The sequence below is a fragment of the Gossypium hirsutum genome, chromosome D05 (genome assembly GCF_007990345.1).
Source record: "Gossypium hirsutum isolate 1008001.06 chromosome D05, Gossypium_hirsutum_v2.1, whole genome shotgun sequence".
NCBI classification, from domain to species: Eukaryota; Viridiplantae; Streptophyta; class Magnoliopsida; order Malvales; family Malvaceae; genus Gossypium; species Gossypium hirsutum.
Window position 1 is genome coordinate 35,973,160 of NC_053441.1, and position 17,065 is coordinate 35,990,224.

A 17,065-nucleotide genomic window follows, 5' to 3' on the forward strand; every position below is an offset into this window, starting at 1 on the left:
TCGATTGAATCAAAACACAGAACTAGAAATTTTTTTCCTTTTGGGGTGAAGATAGAAAATCTCTCTTCTTTAATAGAAACTGGTAGAATTGTTATTCTAGAAAAATATAAATGTAACAGTTGTGAATAAATTCTCTATTTTTCGGTAGAATAACAATCTCTTAAAGTTGTGTTAATAGCTATACCAGTTTCATCTATTTATAGAAAGAGAAAGGTAGAACCCTTTTAAAGTTGTAGAAGTTTATTTTAAATAGAAAAACAACATCCTAATTAGATTAGGAGAGGGGTGAACGACTCTCTCTTGTATTTATACTAGGGTTTTCTCCCCCTTAATGTTATATAAGGGCTTTGGGCCTTTCACACATCGGGCCCAATTACAAGTACTTTGTGGACTTTTTTTACCAAGTACTCTGTAATGTGATCCAACCCGATTCAATTTTTTTATTTCCAATTTCTCTTTTTCTATTCGTTTCGTTCATTTTTACTCAAGCGCGTAATTTATTTCTAGTTACGAGCTAGCAAAGGGACCGATTGGATATATGAAGTTGAGACTCAAATGATTTATAAGTAAGTTCCATCTTTTTGCCTATTAATTATAAACTCATTTAGTCACGAATTCATTCCACTATAGTATCGTGACTAAGCTTTCCCTAACAACATACCATTATGAAAGTAACTACTCTCGTCCAATGACCTTGTCATAATGTGTTACACTCATAGGATATCCTTGATCTCTTTAGGATAATATTTGTTCTCCCAATATGATTCTATTTTATCTCATAGTAACCATTATATCTTCTTTCTTGGAAAGTCAACCACTATCAAGTAGTGATCAAGTCATCCATCACAAAGACGGACGACCCATGGCCACGTTTACTTTTCATCATTCATGTAATGCCAATGAGAGGATATCATTTTCCCATGTTTTAGGCATGGATTCCACTGTTGTGAATGATGCTAAATACTATAGAGTTCATACACCCAGCGCACCAGTTTTCAGTTCCTTATCTATTTGAACTCAGGTGTTTACTTACATCAAAGTGTATCAAAGTGTACGAGTCACACGTACATAATTCGCCAGCCACTCAGGATTTAGGTATGTCACACTATGAATGTTACAGTGAATAAATCCATATATGAATTTAGGATTTATTCTGTTTGGGTCCTATCCGATGTACTGTAAGTCTAGTCAGTCATATCTATGTCTTTATCTTCTGGGAGTCATCCGCTTCGATGCCCAAGACAAGGCATCTCCCCTAGGACTTAATAGACGACATATTAGTCTTTCAATAGGTTTGCTCATTTTCGATTAGACTAAGGACATTTTTAGGTCGGTCTACTAATACAAGTTGTCTTTCCATATTACAATCCGACCATGTAATATCGCTTAGTATTAGTTAAACATTTAGACAACCAATAAGCAACGTTCACTTTCATTTTGATTTGCGAGCAAAAAACATGTGAGGAAAATTATACAAAGTATATTAATGTAATAAATGAATTTGTTTTATCAAACAGTTTGTTTAAAAAATTACAAGTGTATATTGACGAAAATACTACACTTAGGGCACTAGATCCAACAGTGACTACGCACTAGCACTTTAATTAATGAAATGTCGCGATAATGAAATGTCATGAATTTTCTTATTATATGCAAGTATACACAATTGCTAACAAGTAATATAGTAAATAATAGATTTATCGTCTCCACAGGAATTGATTTTAAAACATAAATTGCAAAGTTAACAATTGGCAATTTGGGAAGGGAATACAAATTTGATTAAATGCATAGAAATATTCAATGCAATTTAATAACAGTAACACAAATTGATAGTGATGAAATGATGAGCTAGAATAATTAATTCCCCCTAATATGAAACTACTAGTAGCAATGTTGCAGCAATGCTATAACAATATGACAGCTTATTAATTTAGAATTGAACAGTTTATAGGCTTTTCTTGAAGTCACTATGTTTCAATCCTTTAATTAAACTAACATATGGCTATGTTAATTTAATGTCAAGAATACATTTTCAAGCATCATTCCTACAAGATTATGCAAGGTAAAAATATATGTCTGTATCATTAAAAAAATAAAGTCAAAGAAATTAAACATGAATCATTCAAGTTTTAAACCCATTAATTACAACCTTTTCATAATTAGTATTAACTTAATTACCCACTAATGTTTATCAGCAATAGCAAGCATTAAACATGAATAACATTTGATTGAATAAATCTCATATTGCATTAAGCATACTTAGCAAAGCACCAATAATCGCATATTAAGGTTCCATAATTATCCTAGCTAATAAAAGTTTAGTCCATAAATACCAAATTAAAAACAATTAAGTTAAACCCAACTATGGTCCAAGATGCAAATAAGAAAAGAAACAAAATGTAAAGAGAAAAGTGAAGAGATTTCAAGCCAATTAAGGTGATTCTCCTCAAATGGTTATTCTCTTTCTTCCTCTTATTATCTTCTTCTTTTCCAGCTTCTATTTTTCTGAAAATGGGTGTTCTTTGTTTGTACCAAACGACTCTCCCCCTTTTTCTATTTTGACAATGAGGTATTTATATCCCCCAAAAGATGTGAGGGCTAGGTCAACTCCCCTTTATATTCTATTTGTGTCCTCTTATGGGTATTTGGGCCATTAAATTTTTGCAGAGTCTAATTCCTTATTATTCTCAATATCATCAACTATTAACTAAGAAATGGGTTAAGCCAAAGATCTAATGTAGTGTTCTTTAAATATGGGGTCTCCAATCCGCTCCCGTCAGACTTGATGCTATGGTTTTGCTTAATTATTAGAGCTTTAAATGTTGAAATCCAGTATCTTCATTTCTCTACATTTCTAGTGTTTTACTAGCCACCTTCAAGGATAAAAATTCACATTTTCAGTATCTTACTTGGCAAAAATACATTATTAAAATAAAAGTTTCAAAAATTAACTACCTAACATAAACATAATTAAAATAACTACGAAAACACTATAAACCACTCTTATACTGATTGAAATATAAGCTTAAAAGTAATAAAATAACTCTATATCTTAAAGTTATCATGAAACTCATTTGTTTCTTAATTCTTTCATTTCTCAAGTCAATATATCTACAAATTCTTTCTCATATAACAAATCTGATTAGACTTCAATCGATTCTACTGAAATTACATGTGATGGGTTTGATCGATACTTTGAAGCATAGAAACATGAAATACATTGTGGATTCTGATTGATTTTGGTAGAAGAGCCAATCTGTAGGCTATAGGTCTAACTCGTTCCATAACCTTGTATAGTCTGATGCACTATCCCACGATAATGCTTCAAACATATTTTGTTGCTCATTTTATACTTAATTCTTTATTATTGTAATTTTACGTGTCGAAACCATTTTTTGATAAAACAAAAATTTAGTTGTCGACTTTAAAAACAAAAACTGGAGTCGCCACCGTTCCTTTATCAAGGTGTGATCGATTCACCTAAAAAATAGTTTTGGCCTACGAAATTTGAGAAAATAGGTTCGGGCGTCAGTTACGCATGAGGAAGGGTTAGCACCCTCGTAACGCCCAAAAATTGGTACCAAATTGATTATTTAATGTCTTAGTGTCGAGGATTTAAAAAGATCTTAAAAAAAATTCAAATGATGAAACTTGAAAAGGATAATCAATTGTTCAAGCTAGATAAAGAAATCGAGACCCAATACATTAGGGTACAATTTCTCAAAACCCCCGAACTTTGAATATCACTTTTTAGTTTTTTAAAGAAAATCTTCATTTCTAGAAAGCAAAATGTCATGCCCAATACATTAGGACACCACAAATTAAGTTCCCGAAAATGATTTTAAACTTATGCGTTTTGAATAACGAATATTCTCGGTTATTTGGAATTAACGAAGAAAATCGGAACCCAAGATGTTAGGGCTCAATTTTCTCAAAAATCCCTAACTTTGAATATCGTTTATATTTTAAAAGCCTTTGAATAAAAAAAAATGATTTTAATGTTTTGACAAAATCAAAATATATTTTTAAAAGATATGTTAAGAAATGTGAATGCAATATGAAAAAAAAATTTTAATTTAAATTATATGTATACATAAATATGATATATAAATGAATTTTGCAAATACGTATATGGATATGAGAGAAAAAAAATGCATAAGCATTATAAAATGTTAATGCATATATCTATATGAATACATAAGTCATAAGAATAAAACAATAATAAAACACATATAAAATATATTCATACATTTTAAAAAAAAGTATAAATATAATATATTAGTAAATATAAAAACATGGAAAATATTTATAAGAGCTTTGAATAGAGTATAAAAATATATATGTACACATTATAAAAAAACCATATATAAATTATAAAATATGGGAAACGTATAAATATTATGAAATAAAAATGTGTATATTTATATATAAAAAAACTGTAAAAATAATAATAATAAGAAAATATGTATATAGAATATATATTTAAAACGTTTTTAAAAATATATATAAATATGTATTAATATGCGTATGCGCATATAAATAAGTATAATAATAATATATCAGATAATAATAAACTAATAACAATACATTAATAATAATATAAAAAGTATTAAAAATAATAATAAATAAATAAAACTAAAATAAAAAACTAAAGGTTAAGTAAAAAAAAGGCAGAATTTAAAGGTTAAATTCCTAAAACAAAAAAAAACAAGAAAGGGAGCAAATTAAAACATGCGTAAGTGGAGGAGGCCCAAAAAAAAATTTACCCAAACCACCCAAAGCATTGCGCAACGTTGGATTAAATCAAAACATTAATAATGTTTCATGAAAAAATTTGAAAATAATAAAAAGAAGCGATTTTGAAAATAATAAAAACATGAAGGGCCCGAATTATAAATAACCCATCAACTTAAAACGTGCAGATCTAATCGGGTTTTGGGTTAGGTCATACGGGCATTCAGGTACACCAAATACGACGCCGTTTTTTAAATCAAATAAAAACCCCTTTTCCAACCCTAAAAACCATTTTCTTTCTTTCTTTGGAGTTGCGCCGTATCTCTGCCCTCAAAACCCTTCCCCTGCTCCAATGGCAACGAAATGAAGGAGCTTCAACGACGCCACTCCGATAAGTATCCCTCTACTCCCTTTCTTTATTCTTTTTTTTTATAAACGAAAGAAAAACAAAAACAAAGTAAAAAACAAAAGGAAAAACAAAATCTATCACCTTCAAAAAACGTTTTTCTCCTGTAATTTTTTTTAATTTTCAATACAAAATTTTGCTAACCCCCATTACATAAATTCATCCGCTTTTTATATCCCCCTATCCCTTTTTACAATTTTCTGTCTGTACTCCTATTTGGATCTATTTTTCCGCAGGTATGGAGATCGTGAAAGGGGTGCGTCGGGGTTGCTGAACGTGCGAGCAACGACGTGCATGGAAACGGTTGCTGCGGCTGCGAAGAAGACTGCTGCTAAGGTTTGTTGTTCTTTGAAAAATTTTAGGCTGTACAGGGTTATTGATTTGGGCTTTATTGGGTTAGGTTAAATTTAGTTTTAGGCTAATGTAATTGGGTTACAATTTGGGCTTGTTATTTGTTTTTCTAACCAGGCCAAAATTGGCCTATTACAGCTGCCCCTCTTTGCCCATTATCGTGTAACTAGAACAGAGCAAAGACTTTAAAAATGACCAATTTTGCCTGGTCATGTTGGACTTCGGGGCTCTTTTCCTTCAAGTAGCTTCATTCCATCCTACTGCATCTTCAGATGTATAAGAACTGGTGTTTCAATCCACATCACTGCAACAACAAGAAATAGGAGTTGTATCTTGTAGCTTCTCAAAAGAATAAAATTTGCTATCTCTAGTCCGCTCCACTACAACTTCAAGGAGATAAGACTGGATGCGATTTTCTCTTCTGTAACTTCAAAAAGATGAGATCTGTCATGGGGATTTAATCCGACCTACTGCAACTTCATAGGTATAGGATTATTTTCTTCAATTTATTTAACTGTAATGTCGGGAAAACAAGATTCGCCATTGTGACTTCAATCTATTCCGCTACACCGCCAGGGAGGTAAGATCCGCCGTTATGGCTTCAATCTTTTAAATCGTAATGTCGAGAGAACCAGTCCGCTGTTGTAGCTTCAATCTGTTCCTCTGCACCGCCAGGGAGATAAGATCTGCCGTGTGGCTTCAATCTTTTAAATTGCAATGTCGGGGAAATAAGACTCGCTGTCGTGGCTTCAATCTGTTCCACTGCACTGCCAGGGAAGTAAGATCCGCCGTTGTGGCTTCAATCTTTTTAATCGCAATTTCGGGGAAACCAGATTCGCCGTCGTGACTTCAATCTGTTCCACTGCACTGCCAAGGAAGTAAGATCCGTCGTTGTGGCTTCAATCTTTATAATTGCAATGTCGGGGAAACAAGATTCGCCGTCGTGACTTCAATCTGCTCCACTAGACTGCCAAGGAAATAAGATCCGTCTTTGTGGCTTCAATCTTTTTAATTGCAACGTCATGGCGATAAGACTAATGTCTTCGATCTGCTTCACTGCCAATACAGGAAGGCAAGATCTGCCATTTTCAACCTACTCAACTGCTGCCCAAGGAGACAAGGCTAGTATCTTTGATATACTTCGCTGCCAATACAGGAAGACAAGATCTGCTATTTTCAACCTATTCCACTGCTACTCAGGGAGATAAAGCTGAAGTTTCACTGGTTTGTTCTCTAGGGAACATGACCTATATAATTCAATTTATGAACCTAATTATGCCTAGCGATTAGGATGTCATGATCAGAATGAATCAAATACTCTTAACTAGACATGTATGAATGACATTTGAATGAATGCAGAATGTCATTTTTTTCGAGAATAATTCCTCTTTAAAGCTTAGGTTGTCATTACTCAAAGTTTATTTAGGCTTTATCATTGATGTGCTATAACGCATTCTTGCTCAACTAGCATCTCTGAAAAAACACTTAATCAAATTGCCCCCTACTGTGAACTTCAAAGTTCAATCCACTGGGACGCAAAATTTTGTACCATCTTTCTCCCGTTGTAACCCAAGGATAGAAAAATCTGGTATTTTCTCAATCCTTTCCTATCACAATTCAAGGATGTAGAATGTAAGATTCTTTGGTCCTTTACACCATTCCCAAGGTTATACCAAATGCTCATGCACAAATGATCATTGCTTGTTTTTTCATTGACGCTTTGTCACCAACACAACATCTTGTCACTTTGTTCAATCAATGCTTTTGACAACAAAATCCAAAGAGATAGTCTTAATTAGACTCTTCCTTCTCAGATTTCCAACCTTTAAACCAGGTGCGTTCTAAACAAAAGTCTTGTTTCAGGTTCCGTATTATTTAAAAACTTCTAGAGTAATATGCAAAACCTCCCTTGTGAAAGTTTTATTAGTCCATTAATCATTATTCTAATGCAACACGCTTGCAAAAAAGAACAAAACTATGAATAAAATGGAATTACTTTGAAAGCATAACTTGCAATGAACAAATTATCAAGAATATTGAGAATAAAAGAGGAATTGACTTGTATTTTGAAAAAGAATGAAGTATTCCCAGAACAAGCAATTCAATATGAATAGTATGAAAATCAGGTGCCCCAGATATCACAGCTTGAACTTTTCTGTACAAACTTGCTGAAGATCATTCTGAGTTTGACATGTGTTTAGAAGATCTACAGTACTCTGTCAATGCCCCAAGATGTCGCATACCCTTTCCTGCTGATTCAGGTATTACAAGACCACCACATGCCCCATTCTGATCAACATTCGAGTAACTCTGATCACCTAATGCCTCATTTTGATCCAAAATTTGAGCCGCCCTTTTTGGGTTTTCAACTCAAATCCCCTTTGGTCTCAAGGCGCCCTTTGCGGGTTTTCACCTTAGCCTCTCCATTTTCATTTTTCCATTTTTCATTTTCATTTTTTCACATCTCTTTTTTTCTCTTCTCTTTTTTTTTCACTCAAAGTGTCCTTTGCGGGTTTTTACCTTAGTCTTCTCCTTTCTTAAGTGAAATATTTCTTGATTGAATCTGAGTTTACAAGATTAAACCAGTTTTTTACTATCCATCTCACTTAATATCAGTGCTCCTCCGAAAAAGGTCTTCTTTACAACATAAGGATATTCCCACTTTGGCACTCATTTTTCTCTAAAATCCTTTTGAAGAGGAAGGATCTTTTCAATACCAGGTCTCCCTCGTGGAATTCTTCGAGTCGAACTTTTTTGTTGTAAGCTCGCATCATCCGTTTTTAGTACATCTGACCGTGACGAATAGCTTTTAGCCTTTTTCCTTCAATTAAGTTCAACTGATCGTATTGAGATTTGATCTTCATCCTACTTCAGCTTAGCCAATACCCAGAGAAAAAAAATTTCAACTTCAATAGAAAAACCGTAATAAGCTAGAGAGAAAGACATTGCCCCGGTGGAGGTTTTTTTTTCTTTTTCTTTTTACTTTTTTTGTTCTTCTTTTGTTCTCTTTTTTCCTCTTTTTTTGTTTTTTTTGTTTTGTTTGGATTGAATCTGCACTCATAGGATTAGGCAAGTCCTGGTCATCCCTTTCAATCAGAATCAATGTTATTCCAGATAAGGTCTTCCCCATAAGATCTTCCACTTTCATTTTGTATGCGAAAAATCTTATTTGGCATCAGGTTTCTCTCATAGAGCCTTTTGGGGCAAAACTTAACTATGACGAGAAAACTTTGAATCTTCCTCTTCAATTAAGATGAAATCCAACAAAAATGTATTACCCTGGCAAAGAATTCTGACTGCATCGTTCATGATGTTAATCTTGAACATACTGCAAAATTCTGACGTTGTGGTGTTGCTCATTTTACAATATCAGTGCTTAACATAGGCATGTCCTGGTATAACCATACGAAGACATCTTTGAACTCTTGAAGTAACTTAACAAGGTCTTACTTCGTTCCTCCGGTTATGCATGTTCCCTCGAGGTCACGATCTCCACTGACTCCTCATGAGGTAAATTTGTCCTCTTCTTACTCTACTATCCTCAACAAGTCCAGAGTAAGCTACAATCTACGTCATTTCCAAAGTCATGAAATCTTTCTAAAACATGTCTCGCTTAAAAGGAGATTCTAAATCTGTAGCAGTGTCACTCACATCATTGATATCTGGAGACCTATAGTAGGCACCAAAAAATACACATAAGAATGTATGAATTTGTACAATATGATTATGAATGAATGAAAGAATGATGTGGAAGCAAATCCAAAAGAATGAAAGAACAATTATTCAAAAAAGAATGAAAGAATATTGGTTCAAAAATGATTGCAAGGATGCATTTCATTAAAATAACGACATTCAGATATGAACCTATTTCACAAAGGAATTCTTATTGCCTCTAGGCTAAAAGCAACAAGTGTGTTCCGAACATTACTTTGAGTAGGCTCCAAAAACTACGGGAATTTCCTCCGCAGTTTAATTATTTAGAACATCTCCAAGTTGATAAGGGCAGATCTCTAACAGGGTCCCTCCTTCAGTTGTGCCTATGGCATTGATACGAACACTTTCTAACTTTTCCTCATACATCAACATGATTGGGTAGTGGAATTTTTTGTACTGGATGATGAATCATCAAACTTGACAACACCCATGTTAATCATTCTTTTAACTAGCCTTTTGAAGGTAGTGCAATTCTCTATTGAGTGCCTTGTAGTTCCCGCATGATAATCGCATTATGCACTTGCATTGTACCATTTGGGGTACAGAGGCTGTGGAGGCTTCACATGAAAAGGGGAAACAACATGTGCATCAAATAAGCTTTGATACAGCTCCTTATATGACATTGGAATTGGCGTGAACTGGAGCTTCTCAATATATTACTTCACACCTGATTCTTGTTTTGATGAACCCTACTGATTAGCAACCACCTTTCTTGGCTGATTCACCGTAATCGATTTGCTGAACGAATTCACACTGTTCACCTCATTTTCTTTTTCTTTTAGGGCTTGCCTTCTGCTATGTCCTCCAGCATCAATCTTTCCGCTTCTTATGGCGCTTTCAATCATTTCACCATTCATGACTATGTCAGAAAAGCTTTTTGTGGCACTTCCTAACATATGTGTGATGAACGGGGCTTTCAATGTATTTATAAAGAGCATTGACATTTCTCTTTCCAAGAGCAGTGGCTGAACTTGGACGGTGATCTCCTAACACCTTTGTGCGTACTGCCTAAAACCTTCATTCTACTTCTTCTCCATGCTTTGCAAGGTAATTCTATCAGGAACCATTTCTGCTACATGACTGTATTGCTTCATAAAAGCCTGTGCCAAATATCTCCAAGAACTAATCCTGGTACGGCTCAATTGATTGTACCATTTAGACGCTGCTCCTGTGAGGCTATCCTAGAAGCAATGTATTAATAGTTGATCGTTATTGACATACCCAGTCATTCGCGTACAAAACATGGTGATGTGGGCTTCAGGGCAACTGGTCCCGTTATACTTCTCGAACTCTGGCATCTTGAACTTGTAAGGGAGCACCAAGTCTGGAACCAAACTCAAATCCTTAGCATCAATCTCACCATATCTCTTAGTGCTTTCCATCGCCCTGAATTTCTCTTCAATCTATTTCCACCTTTCCTCTAGTTGTTTTGGTAATTCCTCTTTTGTCTTTCCTTTTTCGACCGCCTCATCGAAGTCAGGGATAATGGGGTTGACAAGATTATTCTCAGGGCTAGAGCCTGATCCAGCTTGGAAATTCATTGACCTTGAAGCATCAGCCTAAAACTGCTGAGGCCTAATGGTGACAGAAGATTTGCATGGGTATACTTCAGTTTGGGGCTGCACATGTGGGGAAGTAAAGCCTGGAGGATACAGGGGTCCGCCATCACCTTCCTCTTCGACATTAGCCATAGGGCTTTTTCCTTTATCATTTCCTTCAGTCAACAGTCGTGTTAACTGTGATATCATACTCCCTTGAGATTCTACCATTTTGTTCATCATTTTCTGCTGGATCTTCTCAAACTGCTCTTGCATTTTCTGCTAAAGTTGATCCTGTATTTCTTTTTGGAACTGCTCGAGCTTTTCCAACCTTTGATCCATATTCTTTGATTTCGCTCTTGTACCATAACGGTGTTGGGTTGACTGGTTAGTTTCCAGGTTAACTGAGGAATGATTTTAACCAATTAGGGCTTTTTAATGGATTTTAATGCATATGATGTCATGCAATGCAAATGCATGAAATGAATGCATAAAAGAGACGTTGATTCTGATTCAATTGCATTTAGAAAACTTTACTAGAATACAAATTTCTTTACATAAAGCAAAAATATATACGGCCTCGCCTTTATACTCTAAGAAACATTGATCTCTTTCTTCATTCGCATGTTTAAGATAAAACTCACAAATTTCCAATGGATGCCACTACTAACTCCTTTTTGCTTGATCCGGGTCACAACTCTTTGTTCGCTCATGCTCATTAACTTCTTTTAGAAAGGTTGGGACATTTGATGACTCTTGAATAATCTTCGTCAACTTGAATCCTTGGACCATATCCGGACCATATCCGGGTCACAACCATATCCTTGAATCGTGTAGTCCTCCATAAACTATCATCCTTCTCTTATCACGTTTTCTTGGACCATATCCGGACAACCATAATGTCATCCACTTTATCAAGAAACCTATTTTCTTATGAAAAGCTCTCTATTTAGCAACTGAACGTGAATCAACGCCTTTTAGGATGAAATGCTATGCAGTCATAATGTCATGCAATCAAAGCAAATCACAACAAGTTAGTATTAGGTATAAACATTAAATCCAATACAATACAATAAATAATAATAATAAAACTCCTAGTCAGGTATCTACTAAGGTTAAAAGTAATTCTACCTAAGGTGAGTTCCTACAAGTTCACTATATGAGGTTTGGCTTCTAGAGCAAAGGTACCCGAACCAGTAAATTCCTCGATCCTAACCCATTATAGGCTCATATGGACCGAGTTTGGTTCAGGGGAATACATTTCCCTATGGCTGAACGGAGATGAAAATCTCACGAAGACATAAGTACGGATGTATCCCGAAAGTAATCCACTATCCTACACAGAGGTGAAAACCTCACGAAGGAATAGCTTCTCACTCCCACTTAGAGGGGTAAAATCGTCTATGCAATGCAAAATGCAAATAGACTAACAAACTTAGACCAATTAAACAAACATATCATGATAAAAATCAAGGAATGCAAAAGAGGAAATCGTGATTTAAAACAAATTTGAAACCTTTTCGACAAAAAGACAAAAGCTAATCAATTTATGGCTCGACTCTCGAAAGTCCCCAGTGGAGTCGCCAAGCTGTCGAAATCATTTTTTGATAAAACAAAAATTTAGTTGTCGACTTTAAAAACAAAAACTAGAGTCGTCACCGATCCTTTATCGAGGTGTGATCGGTTCACCTAAAAAATAGTTTTGGCCTACGAAATTTGAGAAAATAGGTTCGGGAGTCAGTTACGCACGAGGAAGGGTTAGCACCCTCGTGACGCCCAAAAATCGGTACCAAATTGATTATTTAATGTCTTAGTGTCGAGGATTTAAAAATATCATAAAAAAAACTCAAATGATGAAACTTGAAAAGGATAATCAATTGTTCAAGCTGGATAAAGAAATCGAGACCCAATACATTAGGGTACAATTTCTCATAACCCCCGAACTTTGAATATCACTTTTTAGTTTTTTAAAGAAAATCTTCATTTCGAGAAAGCAAAATGTCTGCCCAATACGTTAGGACACCACAAATTAAGTTCCCGAAAATGATTTTTAAACTTATGCATTTTGAATAATGAATATATTCGGTTATTTGGAATTAACGAATAAAATCGGAACCCAAGACATTAGGGCTCAATTTTCTCAAAAATCCCTAACTTTGAATATCATTTATATTTTAAAAGCCTTTGAATAAAATAAAATAAAAATAAAAAATGATTTTAATGTTTTGACAAAATCAAATATATTTTTAAAAGATATGTTAAAAATGTGAATGCAATATGAAACAAAAATTTTAATTTAAATTATATGTATACATAAGTATGATATATAAATGAATTTTGCAAATATGTATATGGATATGAGAGAAAAAAATGCATAAGCATTATAAATTGTTAATGCATATATCTATATGAATACATAAGTCATAAGAATAAAACAATAATAAAACACATATAAAATATATTCATACATTTTAAAAAAAAAGTATAAATATAATATATTAGTAAATATAAAAACATGGAAAATATTTATAATAGCTTTGAATAGAGTATAAAAATATATATGTACACATTATAAAAAAAACATATATAAATTATAAAATATGGGAAACGTATAAATATTATGAAATAAAAATGTGTATATTTATATATAAAAAACTGTAAAAATAATAATAATAAAATATGTATATAAAATATATATTTAAAACGTTTTTAAAAAAATATATATAAATCTGTATTAATATGCATATGCGCATATAAATAAGTATAATAATAATAATAATATATCATATAATAATAAACTAATAACAATACAGTAATAATAATATAAACAGTATTAAAAATAATAATAAATAAATAAAACTAAAATAAAAAAACTAAAGGTTAAGTAAAAAAAAGGCAGAATTTAAAGGTTAAATTCCTAAAACAAAAAAAAAAACAAGAAAGAGAGCAAATTAAAACATGCATAAGTGGAGGAGGCCCAAAAAACAATTTACCCAAACTACCCAAAGCATTGCGCAACATTGGATTAAATCAAAACATTAATAATGTTTCATGAAAAATTTTGAAACTAATAAAAAGAAGCGATTTTGAAAATAATAGAAACATGAAGGGCCCGAATTATAAATAACCCATCAACTTAAAACATGCGGATCTAATCGGGTTTTGGGTCAGGTCATACGGGCATTCAGGTACACCAAATACGGCGCCGTTTTTTAAATCAAATAAAACCCCTTTTCCAACCCTAAAAACCATTTTCTTTCTTTCTTTGAAGTTGCGCCGTATCTCTGCCCTCAAAACCCTTCCCCTGCTCCAATTGCAACGAAATGAAGGGGCTTCAACGACGCCACTCCGGTAAGTTTCCCTCTACTCCCTTTCTTTATTCTTTTTTTTTTGTTTTTATAAACGAAAGAAAAACAAAAACAAAGTAAAAACAGTAAAAAACAAAAGGAAAAACAAAATCTATCACCTTCAAAAATAAGTTTTTCTGCTGTAATTTTTTTTTAATTTTCAATACAAAATTTTGCTAACCCCCATTACATAAATCCATCCGCTTTTTATATCCCCTATCCCTTTTTACAATTTTCTGTCTGTACTCCTATTTGGATCTATTTTTCCGCAGGTATGGAGATCGTGAAAGGGGTGCGTCGGGGTTGCTGAACGTGCGAGCAACGACGTGCGTGGAAACGGTTGTTGCAACGCCAAAGCTAGGAAGAAGACTGCTGCTAGGGTTTGTTGTTCTTTGAAAATTTTGGGCTGTACAGGGTTATTGATTTGGGCTTTATTGGGTTAGGTTAAATTTAGTTTTAGGCTAATGTAATTGGGTTACAATTTGGGCTTGTTATTTGTTTTTTTAACCAAGACAAAATTGGCCTATTACATTAGGCATGATTCTTATCTAGTGAATACTACTCTAAAAAAGAAGCAGTGTTCTTATCTCGCAATAGATAAATGATTTTTAATATACCAACCACTTTGTAGAGACCTTTAATTGGTGCTTCAAGATATATATAACTAACTATATTCCTAATCTTTCTTCTAGTACACTTACTAAATGATGAACTTAATTGATGATTCTTGTATGCAAATCATATTTCATATCGTATTATTTTTATAAATCTTTATCCCAAATATGACTACAATTATTCTCACTTCTAACCTCAGTTTAAGTCTTTAATGGCTTTTAATGGAGCTTGGAGCAATGTGATCTGAAGAATGATTTGAAGATTACTGCCATATTCATATTGTACCCATGATAAACACTTCTTTACCTCGATGTTTCTACAATTTTATGAACTAATTCAATCTTTAGTCTAACTTTCCTTTAGTTTAATCTTACATGATCAATTTGTCTATATCCTTTGCTTAATCTCACTTCATTTACCATTTTAATACAACCACATCTTAGCTTCCAATACCAATCTAACTTTTTTTTATTAGTCTCCCACATGTGTTGCCTACTAAGCTTCCTAAACGGATAACAACATTTGGAACTCAATGATATCGTTTATTCACTAACTTATTCACATATGTCTATTAATTCCTTCCTTAGTGATCACTGTTTACCTTGAATTCAAATATATACCTCTCATAACTTCGTCTCATATGTCTTCACATCAATCTTTCATTGTCTTTCCATCTATCGTCTTTGAATTTAATTAAACAAATTCTAGAATTTTCATATTCTTATTCAAATCTCACTCACGATATCCAAAATTATATCCCATTTAATATTGAATCTCATATCATTAATCATACCTTCAATTTAACACTATGAAATTTCCTACAGTTGATGGTGCATTCTCATAATATTTTTATAGATTTAGACCTACAACTATTTTTCAAGAACGATATACTTATTAGGCTACCTGAAACACAATTCTCGAAAGTTTCCAATTATTGACGCACTCGTATATAAATTAATTATTCAACGTATTTAAATCCTTTACTCATAGTATAATTAGTTCATATTCTCATTCACACTTATTCAGTTGCTTCTCAATTTATGTTCATATCAACACTCTAAACTTCACTTAATATCAGTAACACACTTGAATACTTTCTGAATCTAGGTAGTCTCATTCTTACTCTCTATCTGAATACTATAAAAGTTATTGCAACATTTTTGTTTCATTTCAGTATGGTTTGGTTAAACATCTTTTTAATCCATTTAGGTTGTTACTTCATAATTATCATTCGCATTCTCCTTCACTTGGTCATTTACTATACTGCTCATATTTAGTTTTAGGTGACCGCCTTAGACATACTTCGGTTCACACTCGTCAATCTCATAATTAATCCATTAACATTCAAAAATCCTTACAAAACTTTTTTTAATTGAATTTGTAATAATCCATTATTATCTTAAATTCTTACATCATATCCAACATCCAAACATGGATCATACCCAATATTCATGTTCTTATCACTTCTAAACATTATCGGAAGCTCACGTTACAGTCATACTTATCCAGTTCAGATTCACTTCAATATATAAATATACATGCAAGCACTCTATTTCCTTAATCTCAATGATGTAATCCATATATGAATTCAAGTGATTTGTAGAATCCTCAAAGTTTTCTTTGTATACCATTAGTTTTTACTAATTCTGATTCATGATCTCTACTTCTAGACAATACCTACTTTTACTCATATTCTCATACCTTAGTTTATGATTAGACTATATTCAAAACTTGTCACAATCACCAATTTGGGAACTTAAACATATTTTTTACTATTGTCTCAATAATCCTTTTTGGAATTACGTTTGAAATTTCGAAGGCATTATGTTCAATGGATACTTTAAAAGAATTCACAGATCTCTATTCAACACGAATTAGAGTGATGTCTTATGATTCTTTTTTGCAAATTTGATTAACTCGGTAGCACCGGTGAAATCTCGGTAATCATTGGTAATCTAAGTTCATCTTCCCTTAAACACCCACGACTCTGCATCTGTTTAACCTTACAATGACATGCCATTTACATTTATTATGTAACACCCCTAACCCATTTTCGTCATCAAAATAAGGTTACGGAATATTACCGTATAATCGAAAACTATTAGAATTAAGTGGCCTGAATCCTTATTTAAATAAAATACTGTGGTAAAATAAAATAAAAGTAAAATCCCTATAGAATTATACTTCTTTTATTTTATTTTAGAATAAGGTTTTTTAAACCTTCTTAAACTCCATCTATTTGATATTGATTAGAATAAGGTGTTTCACTCCTATTAGAATATGGTTTTACAAGCCTATAAATAGACATAGTCTACTCCTCTTGTAATTAATTCAAATTCGACATAGTGAATTTTCTTCTC

At 33.0% G+C, this 17,065-nt stretch overlaps 1 long non-coding RNA gene across 1 annotated transcript; it reads left to right on the forward strand.

Moving 5' to 3' along the window:
• The first annotated feature begins 13,954 nt into the window (after positions 1-13,954).
• Positions 13,955-14,770, forward strand: LOC107902965 (uncharacterized). The gene is made up of 2 exons (XR_001685651.2): positions 13,955-14,094; positions 14,363-14,770. It is a non-coding gene; the product is annotated as an uncharacterized lncRNA (long non-coding RNA).
• Positions 14,771-17,065: the final 2,295 nt, after the last annotated feature.